Below are 11,249 nucleotides of genomic sequence, written 5' to 3' on the forward strand. Positions count from 1 at the left end.
AGGCAGGAGAATGTCGTGAACCCGGAAGGTGGAGCTTGCAGTGAGCTGAGATTGCACCACTGCACTCCAGCCTGGGTAACAGAGTGAGACTCCATCTTCAAAAAAAAAAAAAGGAAACTGAGGCTCAAACAGGTCAAGTGACTTGCACAAGTAGTAGTGGTCTTAAATAAAACTCTGTCTTTATGCTAAAGCCCATATCTGAAGGCCTATGCTATGAATTTAAAGAGGGAGAGAGAATGAATCAGAAGTGGATAATCTTGGAGACCAGGCAGACTCAAGTGGGTGAAGTGGGCAGGTGCTAACTGGGAGGCAGGGCACTGGGAGTTCCCAGCCCCTGCAGCTGAGGCTGAAAAGGCCAGGACAGTCCCCTCAGCCACTGGGCCTAGGGCTGCCCAGTGATTCTGCAGCCTGCCCCAAAACTGCAGCGGGGCAGCTGTCCCAGGGCAGTGGAGGAGCCTGGATGAAGTGGGAGTTGGCTAAAGGGCGTGCCAGGGGAGCCTGATGTAATCCTGGCCTGCAGAAAGCGGAAACTTGGGAAGTGAAACAAAACAATCCCCTAACGGTAGCCTGGCCACAATTTCCAAAGAACGATGGCAGGCATGCCTTGCCCCCACCCACAAGTCCAAGGGCTCTGCCTTTTTCTTCAGGCCCTGGCAGCACGTGTCATCTTCCCCAGCCCCAGCCCAGCACTGAATTGCGCTCCGAGTAAGGCTGATGAGAAAGCAGAGGATTCCCAGCCAGCGCCCCGGGAGCCTTGCTACTGTGAGGCTGGTGGCCCCACCGCTTTCGGGAACAGACACAGGGCTCACCTCCTCACAAGGCTTTCCGCATGTGTTGAGGGGTGAGGGGAGGTCTGGGCGGCTGCCTGGCGAGCTATCCTCCTTCCTCCCCACACCCAGCCTGAACTGACCTAGTTAGGCTGCATGTGGGAGATGGGAGAGGAAGTAGGGCCCAGAACCCCCTGCGGGCCCCCTGCACTTCCACACAACCCAGGCGCCCAGAGTGGGAGGGACCACCTCCAAAGACCCAGGCACTGCTCACCCAGCCAGGACAGCAGACCAGGGCCTGGCAGCCACTCTAAGCATCTCCCGCCCCTCTCCTGGCCACACAGGTTCCTCAAGCAAGTTCTTGGCAGCCGGCAAGCTGCGGAATTCATCTGCTGGGCCGGGGTGGCTCCGAGGGTGGGTGCAGATGCCTTGGCTTGGGTCTATGTGCCCAGCCTTAAATATTCTCAGCCTTCATGCCAGCTCTTGAATCTCATATACGAGCAATCCTAATCCTTTGTTAGTACAATGTCTTTCCCAAAGGCCTTTCCCGTCCAGTGTTGCCTTTGAACAGTGAGGGAGACAGGATAAATATTGCTGCTATCATACAGACAGGGCAACCGAGGCTAACAAAAGAAAAGTGACTTGTTCACAGCTCCCCAGCAGAGCCAGGTACACTCCAGGCCCAGCAGTCCCATGTTCCTTGTTATGGTCATGAGGATCAAATGAGAGAAGGTACAAAAAGTGCTGAGCTTGGTGCCTGGCACCTTGCTCCCTAAATGTTATTTCACCATGATCATTATGCTTCATTGAGGACACAAATCAGTGAGGGGAACACACATCCTCTCTCTGAGGGGCGCCAGCACTATCCAGATAAGACAGTGCTAGAAGATGCCTTTGTTTGGCCAGGCACAGTGGCTCACCCCGTAAGCCCAACACTTTGGGTCGCCAAGGCAGGTGGATCACCTGAGGTCAGGAGTTCAAGACCAGCCTGGCCAACATGGTGAAACCCCGTCTGTACTAAAATAAAAATTAGTCGGACGTGGTGGCGGGTGCCTGTAATCCTAGCTACTCGGGAGGTTGAGGCACGAGAATCGCTTGAACCAGGAGGCAGAGGTTGCAGTGAGCTGAGATCACACCACTGCACTCCAGTCTGAGCCACAGAGCGAAACTCTGTCTCAAAAAAACAGAGTGCTAGAGTCAGTGGAGCACGGAGAAAGGCCTCATGGAGGAGGTGGGCTTGTGTGGGACCTGAGGGAGAGAGAGAGGTGGGGTGTGGACAGGGACACCAAAAAGAACCCATCCTGGGTTCAAACCCTGGCTCCCTGCCTCGCTGAGTGTCCCTGAGCAGGTGATGCAAGCTCCCTAAGCCTCCTGTAAGACGTAGGTTGGAGGGATGGGAGCGTGCAGGGGGTTGCTGTTGCAAAGAATAAATGACATCCATCCTCTATACACTCTCCTGGGTTCAGTTCCTCCACACTGAGAAAATGGAAGTTATTGTTATTATTTTGCGGCTGAGCAAAGCCTCCTGGAGACATGCCCTGGTGCCCTCCCTGACCTCAAACCTGAAAGGCTTTGAGAAAGCTAAGTGCAGGGCCCTGTCCCCAGGAGACAGAGGTGCGGCCCCAGGGAGCCCACTCCACTGTGTGGCCTGCCCATCAGGAGCAGCCAGGGGCTGGGAGGTGCAGGGTGTGTTATATAAATGAAGGGACATCAATAATAGATTAACCTCAAGGAAGTCCAGGAACATCAATCATCAATTAATTAAATGGCTCCAGGAGAGACAATGACGAGGGGCCCATTCGGGATGAATTCGAGGCAGCATCCTGTCTCACCTTACACAGTGGAGGGCCACCGTCCTGACCTCGACCCCAGAGCTGCAGCTCCCTGGCCAGGGCCGTCTCCAGGTGTAGGACTGGTTCGCAGGAGCAGCCCCCAAACACAGGTGAGGGCAAGCCCTGTTCTCCTCCATCCTCCCCCAGGCTCTGAGAACTCCCAAACGCTGAAAGGGTTTTGATGAAACTTCCCAGAATAGTAACCTCCTGGGCTGAACTCAGGCAGGCGAAATTTCAAGGGGTAATTTGGTGAGAAAATGATCAAATGCCTGGAAATAAGTGCTGTGAACACTGGAACCCCCTCAGTGGGTCTTCAGGGATGGGAACGGCCTCGAGGGCAGCCCTGAAAGCCTGCCATTCACGCTCCTGCCCGGCACTGACGGGAGTCAGACCTGCTGAAAGTCAAAGTCAAGTGTGGGCAACACAGTTCAGGCGGCGACTCCGAGCTCAGCTCAGCTTCCCGGCCCCACTTCCCACCCCTTCCCCTCCTAGTGACCAAGCTGACCAATCTCATGGCTTCTGTCTCCCTTCCATAATCAGGCTTTGTCTCTCCCTTTGCCCCTGCAGAGTGGCCACTGCCCTAGTTCAAGCCCCCCGCACCTGGGCACCCCCTACTCCTGTCCCTCAGTACCCTGGCACCTGCTGCCACACCACTCTTCCTGGGGGGTGGCACCAGCCCCCAAACCCTTACTCAGAACATTTCAGTGAATGCCCATGTATTCACAGATTGGGGACTAAACCTTCAGCCCTGCCGTCGTGGCTCCCGGGGACCCAGTTCCAGCTCATTTTTCCAACCTTAGCTTTCACCACTTCTGGTGTATGCACCCTACACTCAAGCCAGACAGCAAACAGGCAGCAGTTCCCCCTCCCAGCCACCAGTCACCCCCCCAACCTGCCCCCGTTGCTGCCAGTTCCTCAAAACCACCTTCCTTTGTTCATTCCCACTGGTCCCCATGGCCCACATAAAAAGGCCGTGGCCACCCAAGTCTCCCCGACCTCCCTGGCTCGAGTCACTCTCCCTCCTTTGACCTCTGGCATCACTCATTTCTAAAAATTAATTATATCTTCTCAACAGATTTTAAGCAACTTGAGGTCAGAATCTACACCTTATAGGCTCTGGTATGCCCACCTCATCTGCATGCCCTCACTAACCCCCACCTCACACCTGGTACTCAAGAAACAACTATCAACTATGTCCAAGTGGAAACATTCCTCAAGGCTAAGATACACTCTTGCTGATGACACTGTTAACGGATATGCAAGATTCTGTCTATCCCAAGGATGTGGGAATCTAACTTCTTATCAAGTAATGAGACTCATTACATCTTCCCTGCTGCTAATATATGCAGATCACGACATAACCACTTTTCTATGGAAAGGATTCCGGCCACAAGAGCAAAAACATTTTCTCAGTGCGTGTTTTCATCACGATCTCTCTATGCGCCAGGCATCACCTGGGAGAATTCTTGCCATTCGGCCTTCAGAGGTTTAACTGTCCCCATCTTACAGATTAGGAAACTGAGGTGTGCCAGCATCCAATCCGGGTCTGTGAGGTTCCAGAGTCTGAAGTCATAACCACCCATAGGCTACAATGCTATCTTCTGTCATGGGGGAGAGGGGACTGTCCCCAGCTGACTTCCAGGTGGCTCAAGGAGGAGCATGGAAGCAGGCGTGTGAGACACCCACAGGTAGCGCACAGAAGGGTGTGAGAGCCCCGCCTGCAGCCCGGCTTCCTTCTAAGGAATACTGAGAAAGCACTCGGCTCCTCATGTTAACAGTCATAACATGAGGTATGAAACCCACCCTCTGCCCTCCCACAGCCTGAAGGCAGCCTCCTCCAACACCCACTGTTCCCTCCTGCTGTGAAGAGCCCGGCAACACTCGGCTCCGCACACCCACCAACACCAGGCCAGCCAGACACGGGAGCCCGCGCGCTCCCGCACCACCAGGCGCTCCACACCCCCTCCGCCCTCACTTCCCACAGAAACACTTACGGACACAAGCGGCTTTACACACGTGCACTCCCCGGGCAGCCCCGCGGTGATAACAGCCCCATCCCCATCTACAGGACTTGGGTGTTCCTGCCAAACGCCCCATGAAAACAACACCCTTACCCGTGGTCACACCGATCCCCTCCATGGCATCTCCCTGGACTCCTTCCTCAGCAGCAAAGAGGTCCTCACAGATAAGGCAGTTTCCTGGGTCTTTCCTGCCCACACACACAACCCACATCCACACCCACACTCACGCTTCCCATCCAACCCAGAAAGACCACGCCCAGCCCAAGTCAGTGTCAGAAACAAAAAAAGAAAATCAAAATAAACCATTTTCAGCCCTGCCCGCTGGGGAGGTAACCGCATCCTGCAGTGTCCTGGGCTTCGCGGTTCTAAAAGATTTATCTTCCCCTGACCACATGCTCATTGATATTTCCCCCAGCGCTACTTGCCCAGTCCACTGGAGTGTAATGTAAAGCTATTCCGGTGAGAAATTGAAATCACGGAGTGATGGGCCAACAGGTAGATTAAACACCAGGGTTCCCCTCTGGTCTCGAGGAGAGGGACTAGGGGACGAGTCGCTTCTAGCGACAAGCTGTGCCTTCAACTGCAGCCTTCTGGCCTGCTGCTGTCAGCTCTGGTCCAGCATCCTCTGGCCACAGATGCCTGGCTCCCTGGCACCCCTAAAGCAGAGCCAGGCACTGTGATTTATGGAGCAGCTGAGGAATTGCCAGGAGCTGAGTAAAGCAACTTTTAGAGAAACACGGACAAGGAACATGGGAATATGACTGGGGACCAAGGTTGAAATATTTCAGCTCCAGGGAGCTGCTTGCCCTCGAGGTCCACTCCTAAGTGACTGGCCTCCTGCCTCAGCTGGAAGTTACTTGAAATCAGCATCTGTGCACAATGACAAGGGTGCTAACCTGGCTGGGCTCCCTGCTGCCCCAAAACCCCAGGACTGGGAAGAAAGCTCGGCTCTCCTTTTGGGGAACAGAGGCCAACTCCTCCTCTCAGTGTCTTCAGATCTGCCCTGCCTGCCACCCAGCTCTGCTGTGCAGTCCCAACATCCCAAGCAGATGGCAAAGGGCGGCTGAAAAGGGCTCCTGGAGCCCCAAACCATAAGACTGAACCACAAATCAGAAAAACAGGCGGAGGTGTGGAGGGTGAGCTGAGGAGACTTGAATACTGAATATTCACAACAGGGCGGCTGGAGGCTTCCTCCTTAATGGACTCTGCACTTAAGAGAGCTTTCCAGACACAAGCTGAAGTGCCCAGCAACTCCTCCGGGGAGGTATGAAGGCACTGCAGGGAGTGGGTGAGACGGGCCATGGACACCCCTCAGACCAACATGGGAACAACCAGGGAAGCACCTGCAATGCTGGACAGTGTCTGGGTGGCAGCTATGGGGACAGGGCGAGTCTATAGCATGGAAAAGTCAGTTCACAACCCTGGGTCTGGCAGGGCCATGTCCTCCTTCTACCCACATGGCTTGACACTGCAGCCTGGGCACAGGGCAAAAGCCTGTGAAACGGGTTGCCGGCTAAGGCAGACACCTGCATGGAATGCTGGAGAAACGCCCTGGGTTAGAGAAAAACAGGCCTTCCAGCGCCACGGAGCAGGGTCTGCAACTCAGGCTCTGCAGCTTGTTGTCAGGAATTAGGCTCCTGGTGGCAGAGAGGAAAGCAATGTGCAGCCGCCCTCATCCTCCCCACCTGGGAAGGCACTTCAGCCAGAAGTGGGGCCACATCGGGAGAGGTGCCACACCTGTCTGCCCTCAGAGGTGCCCGTAGCCCCCTTTCCTTTCCCCCATGTGTGAGGGCATCCTCCACACCCCCTGATCCCCCTGCTGTCCAGCCTCAACCTCCCGCAGGACCATCCAGACCTGAGCCACATCAATCTGTGGATGATCTGACCCACTTCATATCCTTCAGGCCACAGCCCAAAAGATGCTGATGTGACTGCTCCCCACTCCCGTTCTCAGAACCCAGAGCCAAAGGAAATTCTCAAGAGAAAACACACACACTTCCCAAGTCTTCCTCCCACACAGGTACCCTAGATCTGTCAGCCACAGACACCTCCCAGACCTACCCTGGCAATGAGGCACATTTGCCGCCCAGGCAAAGTGCTTCCTCCTGCTTGGGCCACTCCTGCAGGACTTCACAGCTGCCGGGGCCATGCTCAGGACCGTCCTCGGGAGACCGGGGGCCTGGTTCCAGCTCAGCAGCTGACTCATAGTGTCAACAGATCCCACTTGCCCCCACCAGGAGCATGTGTGCTCAGGGCCTCTAATTCCCTATGACAGGCCCTCAACCTTCCGGCTCCCTTCCTCCCAATCACATCCCACGCCACCATTTCCTATAGCTCCTGCCTCCAGCCCTGGTCTCTTTACTTGATGAGACTCTCTGACCTTTGTACAGTCTTTCGTTGTTTGCAAAGGGTTTCCACGTGCACCATTTCCTTTCATTCTTTACTAACAGACCACCATGTGACATGCCTTGATTGGTGAAGTCACCTGCTGAAGTTCACACAGTCAACACTGGAATTAAAGTGATCTGCCCCCAAAGGCATTGGACAGTGCTCCAGTTATAGGGAACTCATCAGCATCTCCAAGCACCCACCTTAGCAATTTGGCGACCACCTGCCACCCTAATCTCCAATATCCTCAACATCATCTTTTTGGATGCGTAAGTGCCTTCTCCAGCACAAGCTCAACCCTGTTATTCTTCTACCACTGATCCCACTCCCCCAAGAGATCCACGAAGAACTGAAGATTTCCCCTACACTGTAAGACTTCTCTGGGGGAGCTGGAAATTGCTTCTCTGAAAAGTAAGGCACTAGGTGATGCTGAGTGAGACCTTCACCCAAAGCTTCCCAAAGGACTGGTGAGAGCAGACACAATCTCAGCGCAGATGGAAGGGTTTTTAACATAGGAGCCAAGCAGAGAGGACAGAGCCCTTGGAAAGGAATTTAAGCCTGGGGGTGGGAGTCCCAGTGGCCCCAGCAGATTCCCAGTGGCTGCAGAATCATCTTTTAAGCATCCCCCAATCGATCCAATCCTCTGGACCCAAAGGCTCCCAAGCATCAAAGAAGAGAGTCAACTTCCAGATACCCTGGAGTGAACCCATCAACCCAAGGAGAAGGCAGTGCCCGGTGACCACAGATAGATGGTACGTTGTACCACTCCCTGACCCGCTAACCCGGGCTACCTCTCGGCCCTGCTTGTTTCTCAGGACATATTCTGGGACAGTGATCACCACTGAAAATCATCCACCCCTCCCTTCGTCCCCAAAGCTAGATGAATAGCGAGCCCAGGACAACGGTAGTGCCTGGAAGGTCTCCGTCTGGGTTACTATCAGGGCCCTTGTGGTAGAAGCTTCTCCTGGCCATCTCCTGTTTATGCCCATTATAAAGGACACTAACCCTCTCCCAGATTTCTGCCCTCCTCAGTCCAGTGTACCCAACAGGCATTAAAACTGGACCCCCATGACAGAGGCAGTGTCCCCTTCATCGCCTGTGGAGAAGGATGGGCATTTACCCTTCCCATTCATCAGGATGGGAGGGCCACGGCCTCCCCGCACGGCAGTGCCAGGTAGCCCCCTGCACTACACCGTGCCAAGGCCCTTTCTCACAGTCACGCCAGGAACTCTAGCCATGCTGAGGACACCAATTCTTCAAGCCCCCAGTGCTATCACCCCAGACCATGTCAAGCCCAAGGCCAGAACCATCCCAACACCCAAGCAACGGCAGCACTTCCTCACACCCATGCCAGCGGCACCACCATGCCGGCACGAGCTGGCCACCTACCCCAGAACCAGTCCGAGGGCCGTGCCCATCACCTACCTGTGCCGACAGCTGCACCACCTCACACCTGGGAGGCCACCACCGCACCAAGGTGGAGGCGAGTCTTCTGAGATCCGTGCCAGGAAAACCACGCTGTCTGTGCCGGACCCACGTTGCCCACGCCCGTGCCACGCGTGTCACCATCCCCACGCCGGTGCCAGGGGCTCCACAGACCTCACACCTGCCACGGGCGCGCGTGGCAGCTGCAACTCCGCCCGCCGACCCGTCGGGCCGGCCACCGCGCGCCCTGGACACTGCCCAGCCCGCCGCGCCGCTCGCACCGCGCCCGCGCCCGGGACCGGCCCGCCGCGCGGGAGGCCCCCCTTACCTCCCGCCCGCCGCAGGGCTCGGCCCGCCGCCGCGACCGCCACCTCCATCCTGGGCTCCCCAAGGCCCCGATTCACTAACGCCGCTTCCGCAGGGCGCCGGCGCCGGCGCGAAGTCCGCCTCCGCCCCCCGGGGGACGCTGCGTCCTTTACGTAAACCCCTCTCCGCCGCCAGCGGTGACCATGGCGACGGTCGTGGGGCGGCAGCGCCCCCTGGCGCCAGGGAGGGGAGAGGCGTCGAGGCCCGAGCGAGCCTCCGCGGGCGCCTGCCCTGCGCGTGGGGGCGGTGGGCGCCCGGCTCAGGCCGCGGCGGGGGCCCCGTGGGCGGCCGGGAGGGGCTGGAGTGGCCGCGCTGCGTCGGGGGAAGGGAACCGCCTGGGTGCCTGCCCCTCCTTTAGGCCCCTCGTGACCAGTTTTAGCGTGGGAGAGGGAAAAAAGCAAGTATGATCACTGGAGAGCTGGTTCATTTGTGGGGAGGAGAGAGACGGGTCCCACCTCCTCGGGGTGACTGAACTCTGCTTGAGAAGTTGGAGCACGTCTTTTGCGTCTGGGTACCCCCTCCTCCCTACCACCCTCCACCTCCCACCCCCCACCCCCGTTCCCAGTGCCCAGCCTCGTGCCTGGCCTCCAAAGGGGCTTGCTTGGTCAATTTTGAATTTCTGGTAAATGAAGAAAACCGCCCCTCCTGTTCCCCTTCACGCCCATTCATTCACCGTAAGTCGCTTACACCTCTCTGGGAGCGCTGTGCTGAGCTGGGGGAGTGGAGGACAGAGAGGAGCAGAAGGCGGGCCCTGACTTCAAGGAGCTCATTCTGCTGGGGAGGAGACGCCGATGGAGGGGGTTTTAACATAGGAGCTAAGCAGAGAGGACAGACAGAGCCCTTGGAAAGGAATTTAAGCCTGGGGGTGGGAGTCCAGTCTGCAGGTCGGGATGACTCAGCTGGGTCCCAAAGATCCAGTAAAGATTCATCAGAGACAAAGAGGGGAAGAACATGTTTCTTTCAGGCAAGAGAAGTGCCTCTAAATGTTTCCTAGGCTCTGTTGCCATCCCCAAAATCACAGTGATCCCGCAGTTCAGTACAAGTGGGAGCCATAGGTGAACAAGGAGGTGTGGGTAGTGGGGTGCCCGGGTTGAGCAGAAGCCTGGGTCTGAAAATACGTGGACATTTGGGTTGGAAATGAGATTGTGAGTCCAGGACTGCCTTCTATTGAAGCTGATGGAGCCACTTCTGGAAGGAGTTCTGTGTTACCTGTGATTATTTAGAAAGCAAACTCAACGTAGGTAACAAGGAAAATGAGGAGTGGGCACATATACCCAGTGGGGCACCTCAGGGGATTCAAGGAGGAGTTGAATTCCTCAAGGCTCAGGAAGGGCAGAGATCAGGAGAGGATTTAAGGGCCCACTGTAGCAGTATCAGTTTAGGGATATTCTTTCTAGATCATTGCCATTAATCAGAATCAAAACTGCCAGACTGGATGTCTCTTGGTTCAAAGTTCCAGATTCCCAGAAAAAAAAGAATCTTATTAGTCCAGATCAGGCCACGGTCAATCAGCTATGGCCAGGGCAGAAAGTGCTTTGTGATACAAACATGTCAGTCCACTTTTCCCTGTTGAGAGACACTCTCAGAGGAGGAGAATCATGACCTGAACAGCCAGTTCAAAGACTGTCAGTCAGGGACGGTGGCTCATGCCTGTAATCCCAGCACTTTGGGAGGCAGAGGCAGACGGATCACCTGAGGTCAGGAGTTCGAGACCAGTCTGGCCAACGTGGTAAAACCCATCTCTACCAAAGTAGAAAAATTAGCCTGGGCATGATGGCGGGTGCCTGTAATCCCAGCTACTTGGGAGGCTGAGGTGGAAGAATCACTTGAACCTGGGAGGCAGAGGTTGCAATGAGCCAAGATCAGGCCATTGCACTCTAGCCTGGGCAAGCGAGCGAGACTCCATCTAAAACAAAACAAAACAAAACAAAAACTGTCTACTACAATCCACCCCTTAGCTGCCCCACGTACACAAACTCACATGTGTCCATGTGCACACACGTGTCCCCACACACACCAGCCTTTCTTCCCATTCCTCTAAACTTGTCCTCACCAGACAAGTTCCAACAGTTACCTTCACACTTGATATCATGAGGTTACTATTATATCAAGATCTTCAAGGTTATTGGTCCCATCTGGTCATTTAACTGAATTAAAGGGTAACTTTTACCATCACCAAATGCTTTGAACTCTTGCTACTCAGAGTGAGCCATTGGCACCACCCAGAAGCTTGATGGGAATGCATAATCTCAGGCCCAAGAATCTCAGCTTGGCAACAAGATTCCCAGGTGATTTGAATGCACATGAAAGGCTGAGAAACACCACTATTATAAATGTCAGGTGACTGGGCACGGTGGCTCACACCTGTAATCCCAGCACTTTGAGAGGCTGAGGCGGGCGGAGTTCAAGACCAGCCTCACCAACATGGTGAAACCCCATCTCTACTAAAA

The 11,249-nt window shown here is 55.4% G+C and overlaps 1 protein-coding gene across 1 annotated transcript in view; it reads right to left on the minus strand.

Annotated features, from left to right (window-relative positions):
- The window catches only part of DAGLA (diacylglycerol lipase alpha), a 68,295-nt gene extending 59,441 nt beyond the window's left edge, over window positions 1-8,854 (minus strand). Inside the window, exon 1 of the mRNA XM_025358467.1 lies at window positions 8,762-8,854. The gene's annotated coding sequence lies outside the window, so the exon portion shown is untranslated. The remainder of the gene's footprint in view (window positions 1-8,761) is intronic.
- Window positions 8,855-11,249: the final 2,395 nt, after the last annotated feature.

This window comes from Theropithecus gelada, chromosome 14 (assembly GCF_003255815.1).
Source record: "Theropithecus gelada isolate Dixy chromosome 14, Tgel_1.0, whole genome shotgun sequence".
NCBI classification, from domain to species: Eukaryota; Metazoa; Chordata; class Mammalia; order Primates; family Cercopithecidae; genus Theropithecus; species Theropithecus gelada.